Source organism: Petromyzon marinus, chromosome 30 (genome assembly GCF_048934315.1).
Source record: "Petromyzon marinus isolate PM22_M1 ecotype Great Lakes invasive population chromosome 30, UKy_Petmar_22M1.pri1.0, whole genome shotgun sequence".
Taxonomy (NCBI): Eukaryota; Metazoa; Chordata; class Hyperoartia; order Petromyzontiformes; family Petromyzontidae; genus Petromyzon; species Petromyzon marinus.
In genome coordinates this window covers 4,534,480-4,557,775 of record NC_133696.1, presented here as the reverse complement: position 1 = coordinate 4,557,775, position 23,296 = coordinate 4,534,480, and the positions used below count along the sequence as shown (strand labels likewise).

At 44.9% G+C, this 23,296-nt stretch overlaps 1 protein-coding gene and 1 long non-coding RNA gene across 3 annotated transcripts in view; both read right to left on the bottom strand.

Moving 5' to 3' along the window:
• Window positions 1–23,296, bottom strand: part of LOC116947493 (IQ motif and SEC7 domain-containing protein 1-like) — a 220,764-nt gene that overhangs the window by 79,850 nt on the left and 117,618 nt on the right. The gene's annotated exons all lie outside the window — the stretch shown is intronic.
• The window catches only part of LOC116947494 (uncharacterized), a 123,182-nt gene continuing 117,183 nt past the window's right edge, over window positions 17,298–23,296 (bottom strand). Inside the window, exons 2-3 of the long non-coding RNA XR_004403680.2 lie at window positions 18,591–18,680; window positions 17,298–17,317 (exon numbers count right to left, since the gene is read on the bottom strand). This is a non-coding gene — a long non-coding RNA (uncharacterized LOC116947494). The remainder of the gene's footprint in view (window positions 17,318–18,590; window positions 18,681–23,296) is intronic.

Here is a 23,296-nt window from a genome sequence, read left to right as displayed (position 1 = left end):
TGAACCTATCTACGTGACTTTTTGCGAAAGACCCAAATAATAATTAAAAAAAACTAATTATTTTACCACGTAAGGCCAACTGAGCTCCATAGGTCTTTTCATAAGCGACTTGGCCACAAATGATAGGTCAACAAAGTGGCTTATCACGTGGACATTTACAGCAGTCAAATACTCTAAACGCACGTTTATAAATGTGGAGGGGAAACCCCGGAAAGATCCAGAGAACAATCCAGGCGACCGTGGGGAGAAAACGCAAACTCCAAATATACAGACGGTCAGCGTTGGGATCGAACCCACGACCTCTATGTATACCACGCGAGGTATTTAATATCTCGCCACCGTGGCACCCAGATTATATCGGAAGCCCCACCACCGCACGTTGTGAAAGTGCAATTAATTGTCTTGCTATTTAGATTAATTTCTGTACGGCAGGTAATTGGGTCTTTTGTCTTATTGATTAACTGCCAGAACTTTAATATGCTTTTTGCCTATCAACGTCGCGAAAATAACCTACATCTTGACGTAGTATGCACGTGGGCAATTTGGGATGAGGGCAAAAGAGGGCATTTTGATATAATGCCGCACTCATAAATTTCCTCACCGTTTACGAACATTATCAATAAAGGCAACACAATTAGTCATGACAATGCATAATGGGTTTTAATATTATATTTATATTATATTTGTATTATATTTTTATATTATATTTACATTATATTTATATTTGTATATTATATTTTTATATTATATTTTTCTTTTATATGTATATCATATTTATATATTATATTTCTTTTTGAGTTCAATAGACCCCTGTCGTGCAGACAATGTGCTCTTGCCAATAACAACTGCCAACCCAGCAGTATTTGTTTAACAAACCTAACTTTGCTGAGGTTGAGCTGATGGACTAAAAATATATATTTTTAGATACAGATAGATGTCTTTATTGATTTAATTATCCATAGTGTACCAGCACAACATATGAACCTTATGGCGGTACCCGTGATGCAGTCATTTTTAGTCTGATGGTCGGCGATGTGGCAATCGACTCATCTCGACGAGCTGTACACGATGCACCACCACCACGGTACGTACAGCGAGCGTTCAGGGTTTCAGCGCAATCGTCCTGGCTGCATTTCGACATCGCGGAGTGTGGCACCGATTTCGGATTGATTGGTACCCTAGTCGTGGAGTGAAGTAACACCACTGGAAAAAATAGTGTCCCAGAAATAAAATATTTAATTGCCTCAACCAATTTTTTGTTTTATTTGGTAACCCGGGGTACCGCCATTTAAGATCGTATAATAAATTTGTTGCTCTGTATCATTTACCCAGCTTATACGCAGCCTTATTATTCACGAAAATCTATGGATGCAGCTTGTTAGGCATTCAATAATGAGGCATTTTGTATTCTATATTGCTTACCTGAAATTAATCACCCATGGAAATATCCAACGGTTTAATTAAATACCTGGCATAGCTAATGAATTCATTGAGGATGCACAGCATACAGATGCTGTGTCCTTCCCCCGCACCTCCGATTAGCGCGGTTGGCTATGTACGGTGCAAAAGAAATTCAACATACATACTGCTGCTGCTACTTACATGAACCTGCATCCAAACATTCAAGCGATTGTACGTGACATGACAAAGCGGAATGCCGACCTTAATTCTGTGACTGCACCGAGACTCATAGGCAGATCTTCACACAGTTACACGGCGCTTAGCGAGTTCCGGATTCAAGAGATGCGATATTGCAAGGAAGAAAGGTGGAGGTCCGAGTCATTATGTGAGTGGCAGTGCTGCTCGCTTGCTTATTTTGTCTCACGCTCAAGCCATGGATAATGGAGTTTGTTCGAAAAAAAACAAGATGGGTTTTCATTTCATTCACACACAAAAAAACATAACAAATCGTTATTTGCTGTTGCAGAACCTTGTGTCGTCACAACTAAATTAATGTCCCCCCCCCCTCCCCCTCCTCTGCTTAAAATATTTTCTCGTTCACCAGCCGATTGGTCTTTCGCAAAAAACAATCATAGTTGCCACCTCTGTGGTTCAAAAAAACAGAACACAGCCACTAAAGCAGGGGTAGAACTACCCATTCGTGCATTTTGTTGCGTGGTGTGCAATTACACAACTGACAAAAAGTCGGCACTTTTAATATCCCAGGAAGACTTTACAGATTTCCCAGGACAGCTAACCTCAAAAGGAGGATGTCTTGGGAAACCGAGGAAACGTGGCAACCCTACGAATGTTTCATGAACACAGCATTAGTTTAAAATGGGAAAACTCTGAACCAATTTGTCCCTCTGGGTCTCACCGGCAGAACATCGTTCTGAAAGGCATAGAGTTCTGACGGATGAGAAAAAAATATATATGTTTTATGTGGGAAGAGGGATGTTTGTGAATTATCTATTCATCATCCTCAATGCACCAGCGATGCGCACAATACGTATGTGCCACGCTATGTGTTTGAGCTGATGGGTCCCATAACTTCATTAGATGGCTCTAGTACATGATTGGCAACGTAAGAGCATTCGCTGAACAGATTTGACTCGTGATGAGACCCCAGCAGCTCGAGACTGGTGTGTATCTGTCCCGCTCATTCAAACTCTGAAAGGACATATTGCTTCAGAAGGCCCACAGGCTAACGGATGACAGAAACTAAAATATATTTATGTTTTACGTCGAGAGAAGGGACTCTTGTTTGGTTATTTATTTATTTGGCAAACAAGAATGTTCCACTAATTCCCCGAATACGCTCCGCCTGCAGGTGTCTGTGTTTTTAGGGTAGACGGGTCAAGTATTCACCCTGCACTCCCTCCCTGCCCCCCGCAGCAGCACTGTCGCTATTGAAATGAAAATCGCAGATGTAAATCCCCGTGTGGAAGAGTGTGGTGTGGGTGTGGTTGTGGGTGTGGTTGTGGTTGTGGGTGTGGTTGTGGTTGTGGGTGTGGTTGTGGCTGTGGGTGTGGTTGTGGCGGTGGGTGTGCTTGTGGGTGTGGTTGTGGCTGTGGTTGTGGTTGTCGGTGTGGTTGTGGTTGTGGGTGTGGTTGTGGCTGTGGGTGTGGTTGTGGCGGTGGGGAGCTTCGAGGGATACAAGTTAGCCGAGCACCCTCGAAAGACAAAAAAAAAGACAACGATTCCCCGAAAAGCGTCGAACAGACTCCCGGGGCAAGAGCTGTTAGCGAGCGCCTATGATGGCCGGCACGGCACATGAAGGGGGTCGGTGGTTAACACCACGCCCGGCCGCCTTTGTCTTCCCAGCGCTGTTGTTTTCACACACTGCACCGGATGCTCATTTGAGGCTGAGTCGATCTAGATGGAGGCCCAGGACTTGTTAAAATGTTCGCCACTGTTGTTGGTCGTGAGCGGGAATTGAACTTGGTTCGCCGGGTTCATAGCGCTGCAGGCTAACCGCTGCGCTACCACTTGCCACACACGTACGCACATGCGGAATTCAACTCTCGAAGCGGGTGAGGGAGGTGGGAGGCATATGAAGGCGTTTCGGCCTGTGGTCTACATCAACCCCAGGCCCAATCCCTTCTCCATCATCTCCTCGAATCCTCACATCTCACATCTCTAACACTGCCACCATCCAAACTCCCCTTCGCTCCTCCCACCCTAGATCTCGACATCTGCGTGGGTCTACGCCGTGGAATATTGAGCACAATAACGGGCCCAATGCGTGCACAACATTTGGCCTTCCTACTTGACCTCAGGGTCATTGAATGTGGACCCAAAGGGCCAGTGGCCAGCTCTATACTGTCCTTTAAGTTAGTTTCCCCCCCTAATTTTGCAATGTCAATCATTGTGAACGAAGGGGAATTTTCATTTAAGGATATATATTAATTTGCAACTGACTACAGGCCCGAAGCAGAAACATACAACATTTTAATATATTTGAACCACAGGTTTAGCAGAATATTCGTGAACAAACTTAAAAACATATATAAACCTACCATTCAAAAGTAATTCGTTTGAATATTAAATAGATTGTTCACTTGCCGTGGGTACCCTTGCTGTTCTATTAAATGTCACAGCTCGGCATTTAAGCAACAGACGAATTCAAAAATAAACTTTGAGATGCTTAAAATGCTAGCTTTTGTGCGGTCAACGTTTCTAACGGACTTCTCATTACATTTTCCGCAAAGGTGGCTTACATCCAAGAACCAAATGCACGTTTCATTTTGTGGAGCGCACAGACGCGGTTTCGGAAGCCAACCTCACTCCTCTGTGCTTCTGCGGTCACCACCGGACCACACGAACATTCCAGTTGTACATCCGACTCTTTCATTCAACCAATCGAGACAGTACTCTTTAGTTTTCTTTGGTTCTTTCGGTAAAGTCACGTAGAATGAGAATAAAATAATAAAATAAGATAACACAATAAAATTCTCACGACGTTTCGGCCACAACACAAGTGGCCTTCATCAGGTGAAGGGACGAGACTGTCTCAGCTCGGCATGAAGGCCACTTGTGTTGTGGCCGAAACGTCGTGAGAATTTTATTGTGTTATTTTATTTTATTATTTTATTCTCATTCTACGTGACTTTACCGAAAGAACCAAAGAAGATGAATCCTTGCAGTCACGAAAGCTTTAAATCGAAATTTACTCTTTAGTTCTTTCGGTAAAGTCACGTAGGTAGAAAATAATAATAATAATAGATCACGAAGTTTCGATCGCCATACAAGCAACCGTCTTCACCTGAATGCCGAGCCGTGACATTTACTATTTTTTTCTACCTACGTGACTTTACCGAAAGAACTAAAGAGTATGAATTCCCGCAGTCACGAAAAAGCTTCAAATCAAGATTCAATCGAGACAGTAAGACTGTAAGACAATTCTTGAAATGCCGTGCATAAAAGTGGCGTTTTTGCGCACACGTCTGTGAATGCTTTTCGTGACCCTGTTCACGTCACGACTGTGTTTGATTTCTTATTCTTTCTTCAAACTGAATGATACGGGTGTGGCTGAGAGATGTGAATGTTGCCTTGCGCTGCGGGTATACTACATTTGATTTGTGGCTCCCACTGGAATGCATTATTGGGCCACGTGGTGGCACGGTCAAGCCAAACAACCGTTCGCGTGAGGTGGCATCACCCATCGGTCACCGTTGTTGACACAGGGTTAACCTGTGCTCACAATTGCGCACTTATTAGTTTATCCCTTCAAAGCCGATCTCGGGCACAGTTTGTTGTTGCAGGTTTGACGGCAAAAGTTATTGAGGGGATTGTTGAGTTAGTTTGGGTGTAGGCGCGACCGTAACAGTTACGCTGAGCTATAATTCACGATTCATATGAACGATTGCCGATTTATTCAGATAAAAGTTACTTGGAGAAAAAAAAGCCAATGAAACGGAAATTTGTTTACGGTACTTCCAAAAAAACGAACGCATTTGCTCCTCGCGAGCAAACGGGCGCGCCCGTTTATGTTTTGTTGAGTCAATAATTTGGGACACAATGAAGATTAGATATTACTTTCAAAACAAGCTGCACGCGACGGATCTCATCCAGTCACACAGACAGTTATACTCTGGAGCGAACTGCAAAACAATTTACGAATCGCTTCCACATGGTGCCAGCGGTAGCCCTTGAGGTAAAAAACAATATTCTATTTGGAAACAGTCAATAAAATAGAATGCAATTTTGATTTATGGAGCGTAACAAACATAAGCACATCTCAATATGATGTCGATACACAGTGGGACATGGGCGTCCTAGGAATATATTTATTTGATTTATATAAATGTTCTCATCAAAGGCTGAGGGCAAAATGTGGTCTTGAGCCTGAGACTTCAATAAATAGAAGCGGGAAGTCGACAGCGTGGAGGGGGGGCGGTGGGGGGGGGGCTGCGGTGGGGGGGGGGCTGCGGGTGGGGGTGGCTGCGGTGGGGGTGGCGGTGCGGTGGGGGGGGGGGGGCTGCGGTGGGGGGGGGGCTGCGGTGGGGGGGGGGAGTTCTGGGCTACGAGGGCAGCACCTCCTCAACGTATATGGACAGTGGTTTCAGAATCAGAATATTTATTTAGACTGAAGGAATCCCGATGGCCTATAAAGATATTTTTTTTAACAGATGTCCAGGAGGGGCGGGTCAGAACGTTTCGACAACAAAGAATACAAAGAACACGATCGGAGTGCAATGTAGAGGGAAGGTAAACAAATAACTTTAAAAAAGCTTAAACAATTGCTTTTATATTCTTGGTTCTGTCGGTAAAGTCACGTAAAAGGGAAATAATAAAATAATACAAATAAAAACAATTAAATTCTCACGACGCTTCGATTGCAACACAAGCAATCATCATCAGGTGTGAAAACCACAGCAAAAAAAAATCTGATGATGATTGCTTGTGTTGCAATCGAAACGTCGTGATAATTTTATTGTTTTTATCTGTATTATTTTATTATTTCCCTTCTACGTGACTTTACCGAAAGAACCAAGAATATGAATCCCTGCAGTCACGAAAGCTTTAAATCGAAATGTATTACTTTTATGTTACCAGGTAAAGCCAACTGAGCTACAGTATTAGCTCCTTTTTTCAGAAGGGACCTGGCCACAAATGATAGCTCAACGAAGTGGCTCATCGTGTGGACATTTATAGCAGCAAAAATCATCTAATCTAAACGCACGTTGATTCTAAATGCGGAGGGGTTAAATAAAAACCGGAGGACTCGGAGAAAGACATCCATGAGTTAGTTCTTACTGGAAAGCCGGTGAGGATAAACATGTTCATGAACTTTGCAAGCCTCTCTCTTGGAAAGCGCAGCGAAAAAAAGTGTGTGAATGAGTCTTTTATTTTGTGTTTATTCATTATTATTTGTAATTCAGAATAACTCGTTTTAACAGTGCACACCACTGTTGATTAGTACCGCATTTACTAAACTGAAATGTATCTGTTGACCTTTAGAAACGTAATTAATAGAAACCTCAACAAAAAAAATATTTGAATTCACAAAGCATATACCTGTATTTTCTAATGCAAGAGTATTTTAAGATGCTGTTTAATACAATATACAGCACCTTGGAATACGGCGCCATATACATCTATATAAGATATATAAGCATTGTGACTGACCATGACACACAAATGTACATGTGCAGACGTCTCTCTGCCAATCCACTGCTGGATGAGAGCTTCCTCACAAGCCTGCGGATTCTATTTGACCACCTTTCACCGTGCTGGTCGTTGCAGGTCGGTGAAGCCTGGGGAGCATAGACGCTGGAGCGGACTACAGTATAACACCTCCTTCAGCTTCCCACTCCAGAGCAGCAGCAGCAGCCTTCCGCAACTGATATATTTAAATATATATTACCAGCTAAAGGCCCACTGAGCTTTATAGCTATTTTATAGAACTGACCTGGCCACAAATGATAGCTCAACGAAGTGGTTAAGCGCGTGGACATTTATGGCAGTCAAATAATCTAAACTCATGTTGATTGGAAAATGATGAGGGGGAAAAAAACCGGACCACGGGGAGAAAAATCCACACGACCTCGGGGAGAGAGAGAGAGAGACACCGCAAACTCCAAATATACAGTAGCAGGCGTCAGGGTCGGGGTCGAACCCATGACCTCCTGCGTACCAGGCAAGGAACGAAACATCGCACGATGGTGATCACCCATCCAAGCATTACGCAAGCACAACCACGCTTAGATTTTGAGGTCTGATGAGCCACTAGTGTATTTTGGTTGATTTGGTCCCACACATAATACGTAACAACTAGCATTAAAATACAGTGCAGCATGAATGATAGACGAATTACAGTAATTATGTAAATCCAGCCTCAAGAGTATCACCTACAGTGTTGGAAAAAAGTATTTGATCCCCTGCTGATTTTGTATGTTTGCCCACTGACAAAGAAATGATCAGTCTATAATTTTAATGGTAGGTTTATTTGAACAGTGAGAGACAGAATAACAACAACAAAATCCAGAAAAAACGCATGTCAAAAATGTTATAAATTGATTTGCATTTTAATGAGGGAAATAAGTATTTAACCCCCTCTCAATCAGAAAGATTTCTGGCTCCCAGGTGTCTTTTATACAGGTAACGAGCTGAGATTAGGAGCACACTCTTAAAGGGAGTGCTCCTAATCTCAGCTTGTTACCTGTATAAAAGACACCTGTCCACAGAAGCAATCAATCAGATTCCAAACTCTCCACCATGGCCAAGAACAAAGAGCTCTCCAAGGATGTCAGGGACAAGATTGTAGACCTACACAAGGCTGGAATGGGCTACAAGACCATTGCCACGCAGCTTGGTGAGAAGGTGACAACAGTTGCTGCGATTATTCGCAAATGGAAGAAACACAAAAGAACTGTCAATCTCCCTCGGCCTGGGGCTCCATGCAAGATCTCACCTCGTGGAGTTGCAATGATCATGAGAACGGTGAGGAATCAGCCCAGAACTACACCGGAAGATCTTGTCAATGATCTCAAGGCAGCTGGAACCATAGTCACCAAGAAAACAATTGGTAACACACTACGCCGTGAAGGACTGAAATCCTGCAGCACCCGCAAGGTCCCCCTGCTCAAGAAAGCACATATACATGCCCGTCTGAAGTTTGCCAATGAACATCTTAATGATTCAGAGGACAACTGGGTGAAAGTGTTGTGGTCAGATGAGACCAAAATGAAGCTCTTTGGCATCAACTCAACTCGCCGTGTTTGGAGGAGGAGGAGGAATGCTGCCTATGACCCCAAGAACACCATCCCCACCGTCAAACATGGAGGTGGAAACATTATGCTTTGGGGGTGTTTTTCTGCTAAGGGGACAGGACAACTTCACCACATCAAAGGGACGATGGACGGGGCCATGTACCGTCAAATCTTGTGTGAGAACCCCCTTCCCTCAGCCAGGGCATTGAAAATGGGTCGTGGATGGGTATTCCAGCATGACAATGACCCAAAACACACGGCCAAGGTAACAAAGGAGTGGCTCAAGAAGAAGCACATTAAGGTCCTGGAGTGGCCTAGCTAGTCTCCAGACCTTAATCCCATAGAAAATATGTGGGGGGAGCTGAAGGTTCGAGTTGCCAAACGTCAGCCTCGAAACCTTAATGACTTGGAGAAGATCTGCAAAGAGGAGTGGGACAAAATCCCTCCTGAGATGTGTGCAAACCTGGTGGCCAACTACAAGAAACGTCTGACCTCTGTGATTGCCAACAAGGGTTTTGCCACCAAGTACTAAGTCATGTTTTGCAGAGGGGTCAAATAATTATTTCCCTCATTAAAATGCAAATCAATTGATACAATTTTTGACATGCGTTTTTCTGGATTTTTTTGTTGTTATTCTGTCTCTCACTGTTCAAATAAACCTACCATTAAAATTATAGACTGATCATTTCTTTGTCAGTGGGCAAACGTACAAAATCAGCAGGGGATCAAATACTATTTTCCCTCACTGTACCTTATACCGTATGTAACCTATATATGGGATAATAAACGTCAGTCCTGTTAATTGATTACTGGATAAAAGGCCTCCTTGTGCCATGTTGATTACATGGGTTGCTTGGCCAAACTTCACCACAATGTGTCAGAGAGGAGCTGGAGAAGCGGTGGGGATTCGGGGGTCACCTGGAAAACGTATTTATTTTATTCGCCAAACTAACGTTGGTCTTGGCCAGGAATCGAACTCCGGTCGCCGGGTTGGTACCATTGAATGTTAACCACCGCTCGCTTTTTTTGAATAATTGAACACGTATAACCCTTTGCTGCGTGAAAAGTGTGTGGGGAACTAAATGAGCGATCAGTGCCCATAGTTGATATATGTGTATTATGATCCACCATAGTTTGCAAGTTTGGCCAAAGGATTTTACAATCCTTTAAGGGGGGGAAGACATTTCCAATAAATCATAACGGCCAGCTGTGAAGGTAGTATAACAAATGTGATTATTTTTCCCCATCCTCAAATATAACCACGATTACAAAACCAGACTGACATTCCTTGACCAGCTCAGCACAAGAATGAGCAATAATAAAATTGATTTTCCTTGCAGAAATCCCCCATCGCCATAGCTTAGAGCATGCCGGGACAGAAGAGAACACGCAACATAAAACAAACTGTGAAAGAATAATAGATTGCGTATAACGTACGACCAGTACATCTTTTTTTTGCAATAAGTTGTGCCTTGAAGCTTGCATTGTTCTTGCAAGATATTGCTCTACCCTATGGAGCAAGTTTGCTTCGTGTGAATATCTTCATGATTTATAAATACTCAAGGGGTAACGGTGTAGCACTGCCATTGCTTGCTGGCGCCACTTCCGATAGAAGGGCCTGCACAAACCGTTGAGTTTTTTCAATGTTGCTTGTTTGCGACCACATTCTTTGGTCATATGACAATAACATCAGATACCGTCTCATGGACTGTGTGTTTGGGCATTTGTATTGGCAGTGGTGGTGAAATGCGAGATGAAAAATAACGTACCACTGGCCATCGTGACATACAACTGCCTACCGCCTCGTTCACAAATATATTGAATGAGCTAAACTTTCGGGTAATGGCCTTTGCACATAATAACTCTTCGCTCCGACAAATGCAGTTTCTATTTACACAGCCCAAACAAGGTCTGTGCGTGGTTGACATTGACACATACACACACACAAGAAGCTGGTACTAGCCTGCTTTACTGTTGGGGTGCTTATCTTATGGAACTATAATCCCGAATCAAACTCCATTGCATAAGTGACCAGAAGTCACCTTAGGTTTAAAATACCCCACCAGTTGACTGACATTTTTTTTGAGTCGAGGTATTACTCACCTCAGTAAAAAAAAGGTTATTGCCACAGAGTTGTGCAAAATACAACGTAAATTACTGGGAAAAAATATTTAAATACAAATGATTAATTAACCATGTCTCATGTAATTTAGATACGAATGACTGAGGTATGTACAGTATTTAAATGCCATGTACATATTACAAATGTAACACATTTACATATTACTCAATTGGGATAACGCACAGTAATAATCACCCCCTACAGACACAGGCTAATGCCCCATTTGCAGGCTGGTGCCGAGTAACCTTGTGCAATAGGAATAGCATCCACTGAGGGTGTCCCTTCGAATAGTTGAGATTAGATGGGTGAGTGTGTTGCTTTGACCTGCAGTGTCATGAGTCGGTGAGTTGGTTCGTGAGTTAGTTGGTGAGTAGGTGAGTGGGTAGCTTTTACCTGTTGTCTCGCGAGTTGGTGAGTGAGTTGTTGGTGAGCGTGTTGTTTTGACCTGCAGTGTGGTGGTTGAACACAGTATGGAGGAAAACATTTATTCTGCTAGACCGAGTCCTCCAACATGGGATGAGGAATCATTGAGTACAGTTCACGGGAACAGAAAACTGTGATATCACTGGGTTATTTTTGTGTTTGATTTTTTTGTTATATATTCGGTTGATAGTGATTATTCAATTTTAAGCGTAAAATGTATTTTCCTAAGATGGAGTTATAATTGTTGTTTAAATTTCAGTGCAGTCTTTAATAATTGTCCCAAGAACCGACAACCGCTCTTAAAATAGAAGGACGCAGCTGTTGGTTTGCAGCAAAGACAAAGATCCCCGTATAGCCTAAACATACTGTTGGAGTAAGTGCTGTTAGCGAGTTCCTATGAAGGCCGGCACAGCACACGAAAGGGTGGGTGGCCAGCACCACGCCCAGCTACCTTTGTCTCCCTCGTGGCGATGTTTACACACCGCACCAGCTACTCATTTTAGGCTGAGTCGACCAAGGGGAGGACCCAGCACCAGTCCAGATAATGGTCACTGGTGCTGGCCTAGAGCGAGAATCGAACGCCGGGTTCGGACCGCAGCACGCTAACCGCTGCACCACCGCTCCCCGTGGTTTGGAACAACGCGCGCACACACACGCACACGCTGCTTGGATTCTCCCTCGGGAAGGACACTCGCCACAATGTGACATCTCGGGCTTAAAATACCAACGGGGGCGATTCGGCAATTAGTGAAGGGTGCACGTTCACACGTGTGGTAAAATAATACCCTGAACAAGTATTTTAAAACATCCTTTCTTGTTTTGTTTACAGGTCACGCTCTAGAAGGAAGTCAACTTGCCACACAGCAGGGAAGAGACACAGCGACCCTGGACTTTTGCCACACACCAGGTCGTGTATCTCAGTTTTAGGCCGGGTCTGCTTAGGGCTGGATCAGGGCTAGGTTTCAGGTACCACGGGCGATATGCTTGGTTAGGGGTATGTTCGAACACCCATACGAATGAATGCTCGCTCAAACACGTTGCTTGGCCCATACGGTCTATGAATATGATGTAACGACCGGTTCAGTTGGACTTCTTGCTTGCAGCATTGAAGGAGACGAAGGAGGAGTCCGCGGATAACTTAGACTGCCCTCTGCGGTTCACATTAAGAACAGCGACATGAAAGGGCGCAGGCGAAGTCTAGAACTATGTTCGCTTCTCTGCGCATCTCAGAGCGCCGTTGGTTGCTGCAGATTGTTCCCCTTTATGGGACCCCCCCCCCCTGCCAGCATCAAAATATAAGAATAGGTTTTACCTTTTCTGGCAATAAAAAAAGGTGTTAAGATGTTAAAACACCTGTTGTGGTATTTGTTCAAATACTCCACCTTCTCTGAATGGCAATTGCGTTGTGGCAATGCACGTGATCGCATGTTTGACGTTATTATATCGGCCTACTGCACGCATGTTTGTAATAATCATGACATTTACACCAACTTACAGACCCTTGCCAATCCACTGCTGGATTGTGGCCTATCCCCCACACCTTGTCAGTCAGAGGCGGGTTGTTTGACCATGCTCTCCCTTGATGGTCCGTGAAGGTCGCCGAGAGGTGCTGGTTCTGGCAGGCAGGACCTGGCTCCTCTCAGACACCCCCGCCGTTGATGTTAGCTGGAGATGGGAATTCAACTTGCGATCGACAGGTTCGTATCGCAGTGTGCTAACTAACCACCGTGCCACCAGTTCCCATTACTTGTATTTAAGCAATCATCTATGCTAAGATACAAGCGGAGGGTGGGGGTCGGGGGGTGCTTATTCAGCACGTATAAACCTACAGTATACGCGTATTTACATAGGAGGGTAAAAATGCTTATAAACATATTCTCATCTGTCGTAAAACTTGACCCCTCCCCACCTCCCTATACGCACGCGTACTTTTTACACCCCCCCTTCCCACCTGCGTACGTACGCCTGACGCACCCCCCTCCCGCACCCGAATCCTATAGAACGGACGATATTTAATCCACGCAGAGACGATCAAGGATTAATAATATTAACGTGTTTAAACAAAACAGATAGTCCACCGCCGGACTATCTAACTAATTTAAAGGCCAATGTAGACAAATTATTATCGAGGCTTCAACCCCCCCCCCCCCGTTTCCCATAAGCAAGCATACGCATTTGGGTTAACCCCCCCTTCCATGCGTATGTACTAAATGGATGCCCCCCCCCAACTGCTCCCTAAATCTCAGGCCGTGGGTTTGCATGGCGCACAGGATGGGCGCGTCAAAGATTCGAGGGCCTGCGATGGAGCCCACGAATCCCAATGCCATCAAACCGTCAGTCGTGAACACTCCCGCTGCCACTGCCGCTGTCTTCGCCCCCGTTAAAAGGAGGAGTGGACACGAGATCAAGATGCTCTGGCTTGTCGCCTGATGAGGGCCGGTTGTAATTTCCGAGCGAAACGTCGGTACTCGATTGGTAGATGCTGTGGGCTCACTCTCCAACACACACACGCGCACACGCCGGTGTGCTGTACGAGTAACGGATTGTCATGCTGTTGTTGTTGTGACAAAAGCTAACTGATTGGCTGTGTCGGGTGGTGGCGGGTTTAACGACACATTTATATGTAACCCAACAACCTCTATTATGGAGATCCGCCCTGCTTTCTGAACAACCATGAGTCGTTGACAAATCTAAAATTACATCTTTGATCTGCTGTGATTAATCCATACGAATGAACAAGTTTGCATGGTTGTTGCCAAGTGCTCCCAGCCAAGTCGTTAAAGTTGCTGTGGAAATGTAATTTATGTTAGTGAGCAAGAGCCTCGATCACAGGAGGTGTTGCAGTGGGCGGACAAATCTGGGGGTCCAGCGACAGCTCCCTGGACAGTAAAACAAAGCTCACAGCGGCGATTTCACAATGTAACACGATTTTTTTGTCCCTGGGTAGTAAAGCGTTATTTTTTTTAATTGCTTACGCCTACAAAGTATGGAAAATGACTATTATTCCCCACAAACTTTGCTTTTGGTCACAAAAGCAAAGTTTGTGGGGAATAAGTAATTTTGTGTATTTTTGATACATAAGCAATTAGGAAATAACACTTACTACCCAGGAACAATTTTTTTGTTACACTGTTTTTTAACCTTTTCTGCAGCCTTACACCCCTTTGGTTCTTAATCGTTAAACAAATGTACAATGTAAAAAAATACAAAGGATTTGATTAAACAAAGTAGGTGTCCTCACGTGCCCGTGCTTAATTAGTGTTTTCCATTATTTACCTTAAAAAAAAATCTGCCCACGTCTCGCAACCCCCAGAAAGGGCATCTTGCACCCCCAGGTGGTGCGCGTTCACCCCAGGTTAAGAGCCATTGGCTTAAAGCAAAGTTGGCAGTGCAGTTACCATCCCGTAAGCTCTCTCAGCATCACAAAGGGCGAGCCCAGCGATGCCCTGCTAATGATGGCTTGCACGTTGCCACAGCAATAACATGGCTCGTCGGGCTGTCAGCTTTTAAAATCGGCCAAGAGCATTCAAAAGGCCTTGTAACATGACGTTTTGTTTTGATTTAAAGCTTTCGTGACTGTAGGGATTCATATTCTTGGTTCTTTCGGTAAAGTCACGTAGAAGGGAATCAATAAAATAATAAAAATATTGTTTTCTATTGTTTTATATTTTTTTAATTATTGTATTGCTTCCCTTCTACGTGACTTTACTGAAAGAAACAAGAATATGAATCCCTACAGTCACGTGCAAGCCATCATTAGCAGGGCATCGCTGGGCTCGCCCTTTGTGACGTTGTTTCCCTTCTACGTGACGTTTTGTTTTAAGGCAGCAGAAGCGTACAACATTTTGGGGTAGGTTGGGGGAGCATGACACAGCTAACGTCAATAAAAATGTTCTACGAATGTTGAATAGAATGAATAAGGAATGAGTATCGATATATGGCGTAACTGTCAACACCGACGCAGTAGTATCGGTGCGGTGGTCACCGGTACGAGACCTATCTAATGGAGCACTAAGTGTCCAACTCAAGCCGGCTCGAGTTGGAGGAAACCATATGAACTAGGTCCAAGTGAATTGATCGTTTTCAGAATCGGATCTGCTCACGTGCACACACAACCCAGACGCAAGGTAAATTCAGACTCCACATTTATTTAGGCAAACATTTATACAATAGCACTGAAACAGAAAAAAGCAAAACCAACATATGCATATGATTCTTTAAAGAGTCTACTTTTAAAATTCTACCAAACACAATAAATAGTTAAATAAATTAACTTCATTTTCTTAAAGATATGTGTTCATATATATATACTTCATGTGTATATTCATAATATTATATTTAAATTGCTTTTGCAATAAATACAATTAAGCCTTAAGCTTGCAAGCACAACAAAGAGAAAGCTGGCATGTGTAACACACGAGTCTCGTACATCTCAGGTGTTGGGACGTCACACAGCCAGGGAGCCACCCAGAGGTTACTTGGAGGCTTGTGGCTGGGGGCCCGGGGAGTTGAAGAATGCCACGTGGCCGTGAAGGCCCGGGGGGCGGCAGAATGCCACGTGGGGCTTGGGGGCCCGGGGGGAGGCAGAATGCCACGTGGGCCTTAAAGGCCCGGGGGGCGGCAGAATGCCACGTGGGCCTTAAAGACCCGGGGGGCGGCAGAATGCCACGTGGGCCTTAAAGGCCCGGGGGGCGACAGAATGCCACGTGGGCCTTAAAGGCCCGGGGGGCGACAGAATGCCACGTGGGCCTTAAAGGCCCGGGGGCGACAGAATGCCACGTGGGCCTTAAAGGCCCGGGGGCCGGCAGAATGCCACGTGGGGCTTGGGGGCCCGGGGGGAGGCAGAATGCCACGTGGGCCTTAAAGGCCCGGGGGGCGGCAGAATGCCACGTGGGCCTTAAAGGCCCGGGGGGCGACAGAATGCCACGTGGACCTTAAAGGCCCGGGGGGCGGCAGAATTCCACGTGGGCCTTGAAGGCCCGGGGGAAGGCAGAATGGCACGTGGAGCTGGGCCAGCTTTAGTCATGTTGCCAGTATCAAAGTATGTAAAATAAGAATAGGTTTTACCCTGACGATATAGCCGCTCACCCCAAGCTATAAATGCCTCTGATAGTGGCATTGTCTTTGTACTGTTCGCCTTTTGGCATTCTCTGGTCTGACACTGGTGAGACTAGGCCATAAAGAAGGCTGTCTCTGGTGTAGGCCAATACTTTTCAAAGACAATGCATTTATTATCAGAGCGTGTTTGTTTGCATGTTCACCACAAGTACTTGTGGTAAATGCAGACTTGATTTCTTGCAAAATGTATCTATTTGGTGTTTGAACATCTTAACACCTGATGTATTGCCATAAAGGGTATATACCTATTCTTATTTTTCATACAAAAGTCCCGTTGTGTGGCTTTGTTTTGTGTGTGAGGCCCGGGACATATTCCCCCCCCCCACCTCTAGGTGGCCCAGAACACAGTGACCCAGGACGCACGTGAACTGCAGCAGCTATCGGCAAACACCGGCAGGGTGATCGAAATGTCCCCTGGTTTACAGCATCACCACGCGCGTCGCCACATTTTTGCATAAGGCCATTCATTCGAAGCAAAGAAATATTACTGGCCGAAGAGCAAGAACGGAAATGAAAAGCCCGCGCTCGAATGCCACATCAACGCGGTTATCGCTAAATTAGAGAGATAGAGAAACAATCTTAATGAAAAGTGTTATAAAATAATTTGTTCAGTCAATGACTAAATAGATATATTGATACACTCCTAAATGTAATGTTCAGATCCATCATTGCAGTGCCGTCCGCAACATTGAATAAAGAAGCGAGAGAAAAAACGTCGTCTGGCTTTCTCGGCGAATTTTAAAGTCATCTGAGTGGGTGGGGGAGTAAATAATAATAATAAACAAAAAAGTGAAGCAATAAGAAGGAGCGTTGCGTAGGAACATTCGTGCCGTAGAAAGATGATGGGCGGGCTCCGTCGGCACGTGGATAGCTTCATGCCGTGGCGAGGATTTCGGGGCGGCCCACACTTGTGGTGGGGTTTGTTTTATTTTACCTCGACGAGGGGCTGCTGGGCTCTGCGGCAGGGCAGCAGAATTGATGGAGGGAATTGTCTGGGCTCCTTGGATAGAGGGAAGCGGGCAGCACAGAGGACAAACAGTTTACGCTAGACGGAGCCATTCGTCTTCCTAGCCGCCAGAACCCCCCCCACCAGCAACAGGATCCCACCTCACCAATAACAATCTGAGTCTTAAGCGATGGTGTGTGGTGGTGCTTCACGGCTCCAGTGTAAAATAGGCGACGCACTCCACCCCGGGTGGGTTTCCCAGTCTCGGGGGTGATAGCGTGCGCAAAATTGGATTTGATTGACAATTGGATGCGATGGTTTACATGCGATAATGCGCTAGAGCTCCCAACTAGCTCAAATGATTTCGTGATAGAAAAATATTGGTCCACAAAATATCATCTCCGGTTCATACCCGAATAAAGAATAATCTCTTAATTCGAATTAACACTTAAATATTGTATTTGTCATCGATATATTATCATTCTCATTTGACACAACTGTGATAAAATTACATTACGTAGCTTGTTCAGCATTAAATATGTATAGTCACGTGATGCACCCGAAACTAATTTCTGCTCAGTCCTCCCAATGGACTCGCAACTACGAATGTGTGCATGTGTCCATCTAGTGGAGAAAATGCAGCTAAAGCCACCATCCATATACTCAGATACTCCACTGGCATGCGTCTCCTGAGACCAGAAAACCCAAAGAGCCGATTGTGTAACCTTTGCAACGAAAACTGGAGTCATGAGCCACCACCACCCGACTATAATCGCATTTCCTAACAGCTACGCTACAGCGCACGAATAGACCCACCCGGTGCTGTTGGGGGACTTATAATGAACTGCTGGGGAAACGGCACGAATTAACAAACCCAGCTCTGAGCAAACTGTCATCGGCTTCCAGAGCGCTCACCAAAGAGCAAATGTGCCCTTGGTATTATTTACCGACGTCTGCACTGAATCAACATCAGCTCAAATGCAGGCCATCTGGAACGTGCTGAAGCATGGTCCAAAAATAACCTTAGCTTTGCGAACACATACATTACGGAACGATGCATTAAAACATTTTGAGATTTTTTTGTTTTTTTTTAAACACATTAACTAAACAAGCCAAAAGCCCACTTAACCCACGAAAACAGACTTTCCTGGACTAAGCTCCTAAGCCACAACTATCATCGGGCTAATTACGCGCCACTTAAACATTACTTCCCCCCCCCCCCCCCCCGCTATCAGCTTAAGCATCTATGTTCATGCTTTTGTGTTAATTGATGGAGTTAAAATATTAAAAAAATGGTGATGATTTGACAGGCTAAGGCTAAGCTTACCTGCACTGAGAGATTTCTGCGGGAGAGGCTAGTGAGGGACTGAACAAGGGAGGAGCTGGACAGCAAAACTGATGCAGGCAACTTACAGACCTACAGGACACAGGAGAAAAAAAGAGAGAGACAAAGACAGAGACAGAGGCTTCAGTTTCAAAGGAAGGGACAACCCATACGAACAAGCGCACATTTCTTTTCAGACATGCCTAGGTTTGCGCGTAACTTTGGGCCGTCCAACACTAGTTCGGAACGTGTTATTACTGCACCGAGGAAAACAAAAAAAAAAAGGTAATCCTTATCGAGAGATGTCTCAAGCTTTGAGCGTGCCACCATCTAGAACCAGATCGTGATATCGCTGGTGCCCAAACTTGCCTTATACAAGCCGCGGGGTGGGGGGGGGGGGGGTCATCAACATGGAAGTTGAAAAAATGGAAAAAAATGTTGACTTTCCCCCCCCCCCCTCCGGACACATTTACCCTTACTGTTATGTATTAAACACTACTACTCGCACGGTCAAAGACGTCCTTGCGACGTCAAAATAAAACAAAAATTATGCCCGCGAATGAATAAAACTTCGCAAAGGCTTTGGCCACTTTGCACGCATCTCCGAGTGGAGAGAGTGAGAGAGCGCGCGCGCGCGCGTTATGGCGGCTGTGCGATGCGGTGATGGGCATCGTTGGAATTCATTTTTGCGAAGAGCTCCCCCCCCCCCTACAAAATCCGTCACGGTCACTTTCACGCATTCAGCAACAGGAGCTGCGAATTTGAGAGCTCTCGGTTTTTTTTTTTCCGAGGAGGAAACCATTTTCCCTCCGCCGCATTAGCACGGGGATGCATTTTTCACGATGACGTTTTTTTTTTTAAACAAGATAACGTAATGTGCACTTGTTTTTTTATGATTATGTTTTAGTATTACTTTGCATTCATGTCCCTTCCTTTAAACCGGGGGTGGCTTGGGAATAGTCCTCGCCTACCTGCAGCTCGTTAGACTGGGCACGTGCCGAGTGCCTTTCCCTACATGAGCATCACCCACTGGTGGCTGTGTACTTTCGGTATCATCGTCCATCAAGGTGTGAAGAGTAAAGAATAACAGGGTGCTTAAATAGCTCAGAAACTCAACATGCCTTTGATCACATCTCATCCCAACCATGTCCATGCCCTGCTGCAGTCTAGCCAAGGGAGACCCCCCCCCCCTTCCCCAGTGGCAGCTGTCCCTACGTGGCACGAAATACGGATGAACCAGCTCACGAACGGCTGTTGTCTACCAACAGAGGGCAATGTTGCTACGTGGTTTTTGTTTCCATATAATTAAGTAATTCGCGAGTAATTTTTCAAATTTGATTCGTCAATCGATTTTGATTCTCATGGTTCACAAATGTATGCATCGAATCGTGGGTGTAAGAATCTGTGTTTTTCAATTTGTATATATATAGGGACTCCTCTAATTACGAACTAGTTAGGGTCCAGAGGTCCTTTCAAAAGTCGATTTGTTCGTAAGTCCAACTTTACTCCTGTCGATTCCAAACATATTGTACGGCATTTACATTAAATATGGGGAATGGCTTTAAAAGTTGTATAATCTCCTGTGGATGTAGATGCCACCGGTTCTTTATGTTCTGCAAATGTAGATGCCGTTTCACTTACGACTCTCGGTCGAAACAGGCAACTTGGACATACAGACATGTTTGTTCGCATCTCTGGAGGTCCGTAAGTCGAATGCTTATAAGTAGAGGAGTCCCTGTATTATACGCAGACCTGCGTTCGATGACAATTGCAATTGTATTCATTCATAATGAATTGTAATCACAAAGCAATTGCCATTTCAGCTGACAACGCTGATTGTAATCTTCATTAATCCCAGGTCCGGTTGTGTAATGGGTTCACGTGACCCTTCCAGCCACTAGAGGCGGCTATATTCACAGCAATGTTTAAACATGTTTAACTATCATAATTGTATGTTTGTATGTTCCATTTCTTTCGCATCGTATGTGGCCAACCGTGCCAATGTGATGCGATACTGAGTCACGGCAATGAATTGCATTGTGAAGAGGCCGAATCATTACACCCTTACTCATCGTGCTTTCTGCTCTCTTGCTGCTTCTACGACGAGGCAAGATAAATAGTGTTCATCAGCTCCCCTCAATCACTCCGCCGTGTATAACGACAACCACAAAGATCACGGCATCACCGTGTAGTTTCCCTCATTGCCAGTTACTTTTTAGATCCTATGAAAACGTGTCTTCAGCTATTTAGCAGAAGGCAATGAGCATTCGATCACAACTCTTGCATTGGAATCCCGCCCTCCCCCCCCCCCCCCCCCCCATTGAGAATGTCACCAAATTGTATGGTGGCTGATGGTCAAGAATAATGACAGCGGCCAGCAAAGGGAGGAAGGCGTCTGGGAGCGCGTCCACGATTAAATCAGCTCGTGCACAGGTGCTCATCGGGACGTTACATCGTGAGAGATGGTGACGGCTTGGCAAAGCCTTCATCCAGTAGCGGATCGATCACGGCTAATGATGATGATGATGACTATACCATTGAGGATTACACAACATACCTATGCGCTCCATTCACGTATCTTTTCGCACCTCCGATTAGCACGGTTGGTTATGTACGGTGCGGATGAATTTCAACATGCGTACATTTCTGAGTTTGGTTTGTTAATTTCGTGATGACTTATTCGTCGCCTTTACTTTTGCACCCGGGAATTCTTGGTAACAAAACGTGACCCCGCGGCAACTCACTGCGCCAACTGCAAATTCTCATCACCAATGGCTGTCGCTGCATTCTCGAGATGTAAGACGACTGGAATTAACGACAACAACAAAAAGAATCCACGTGAGGCGACGCGGCAGAGTTTATAGCTCTGCATCACCGCGTTCGCTGGCACAAGGCGTCGCTGTCACCGGATTATTATCTAAGCACCCACACGGCCGACTCAGGATTCCACGCGTGTTACTCGACGAGAGAATTGAGTGGCGGGGGGGGGGGGGTCCTGCCCATTGGTGGGGCCTTGGCCAGGAATTATTTTGGGCCCCCACCCCAATCATACCTCACCCGACCGCCTGACTATCATGCTTATTGCTTATCTTCCACAAATCAAATACATATTTATAGGGTGCCTCAAAGAAATGTTAACACTTACATGGGACTATCGTTTTTAATGGAAAAAAACAGATACTGCACTGTGACGTGATAACAAATGTAATGTCAATAGCTTCAAAAAGTCACAGAGTCAGCACGTGTTCGCCATCGTTGTCAACACGTGGTCTGTGACCTTCTCCAGGCGGTCTCCAGAGCACGGAGGGACACTTCCTGTGGTGTCGTTGCAAATTCTCTGAAGTGTTAAAATGTTTTTGAAGCACCCTGTATATCCTAGTTACGTTATATACTTGTTAATAAAAGTCCACGTTCAAGAAAAAGAGTAAACTCCCCCCCCCCCCCCCCCCCCCGGTCCATCATGTACCTCCTACGTACATCATGTTCATTTTTATGCTAATTCCTTTGTCAAGGCGCTTTTGTTTTCCTCCCACACAGCTTAAAGGACGCGACCTGGGCTTGGCTGTTTTCACTCCAACGCTGTCCTCTGGACAGTCCGGTCCCTTCACCTGATGAAGGCCACTTGTGTTGTGGCCGAAACGTCGTGATTTTTGTTGTTTTTTTTGTTGTTTTATTTTTTTTTACCTACATGACTTCTCCGAATAGAACCAAAGACTTTGGAAGTAAATAATAAATAATGAAATGCGCGCGCGGTACGGTGCCTTCACGAACAGCGTTGTCTCGGGCACACCGTTCTTGACGCGCACTCACCAGGCGCGCCACTGTGTTGAGGGTCGTCTCTCTCTCACTCGTGACCACCGCTTATGGGAATTTTTACAATGCAGACGAAAGATCCGGAGCCAATTTTCACAAGTACTAATACTCATTATTATTATTATTATTTAAAATGTCTGCCCTAATCGGTGAGGCGGGCGGGTGGGGTGGGTGTCCGAAGTGATTCCTCAGTCCGCTCAAAGCCTCGCGCTGCAATCCAAGCATACTGTGGGTTTTTATTCCTCACTATGATGCCGCCGTGTTTGAGGCCGTATCTGCATTTGACTAACTATGGAAGATTTGAATTCGTATTTTTCGAGACAGCAGGGTATTTGATTATCTATATTTAACTACATTTTTTTATTTAAAAAGAAATACAAATTTTATATTGCGATTATGATTTGCTAGCTAGTTTTTATTTACCTAATCTGTTATCGTTTATTTTTTATTTATTTTACCGTGACTTGTTGCCCTTGTCGGAGAGGCAGCGGTGTTGTTTTTGTTGCTGAACCCCGACTTTCAAGGAGCTTCTTGGCTCACAGGGTACTTCAAAGCTTTAAGTCAAGATTTTACTTTAAAGTAAACTTAATTCAAGTGACACAGGTCGCCCCACGTCGCGTATTTGCAATGCAGACGAGAGGTCAGCACTATCGTCAGCACTGCTTTTATTAACACTCCGTGGGGACGTCGATACATCCCGCGCAACGCCAGAGAGGCATACACTGCGTCGAGGCCGGTAAATAAACTATAAATAAAACTTACGCATTTTTTATATTGTTAAGGACCCTCCATAACCTCAGCTAAAAATCGATGTAAACAATGCATATACAACTCGGCGGTAACTAGATAGAGGACTTGTCGAGTCGAATAATAATAATAATCCATACTCTTTGGTT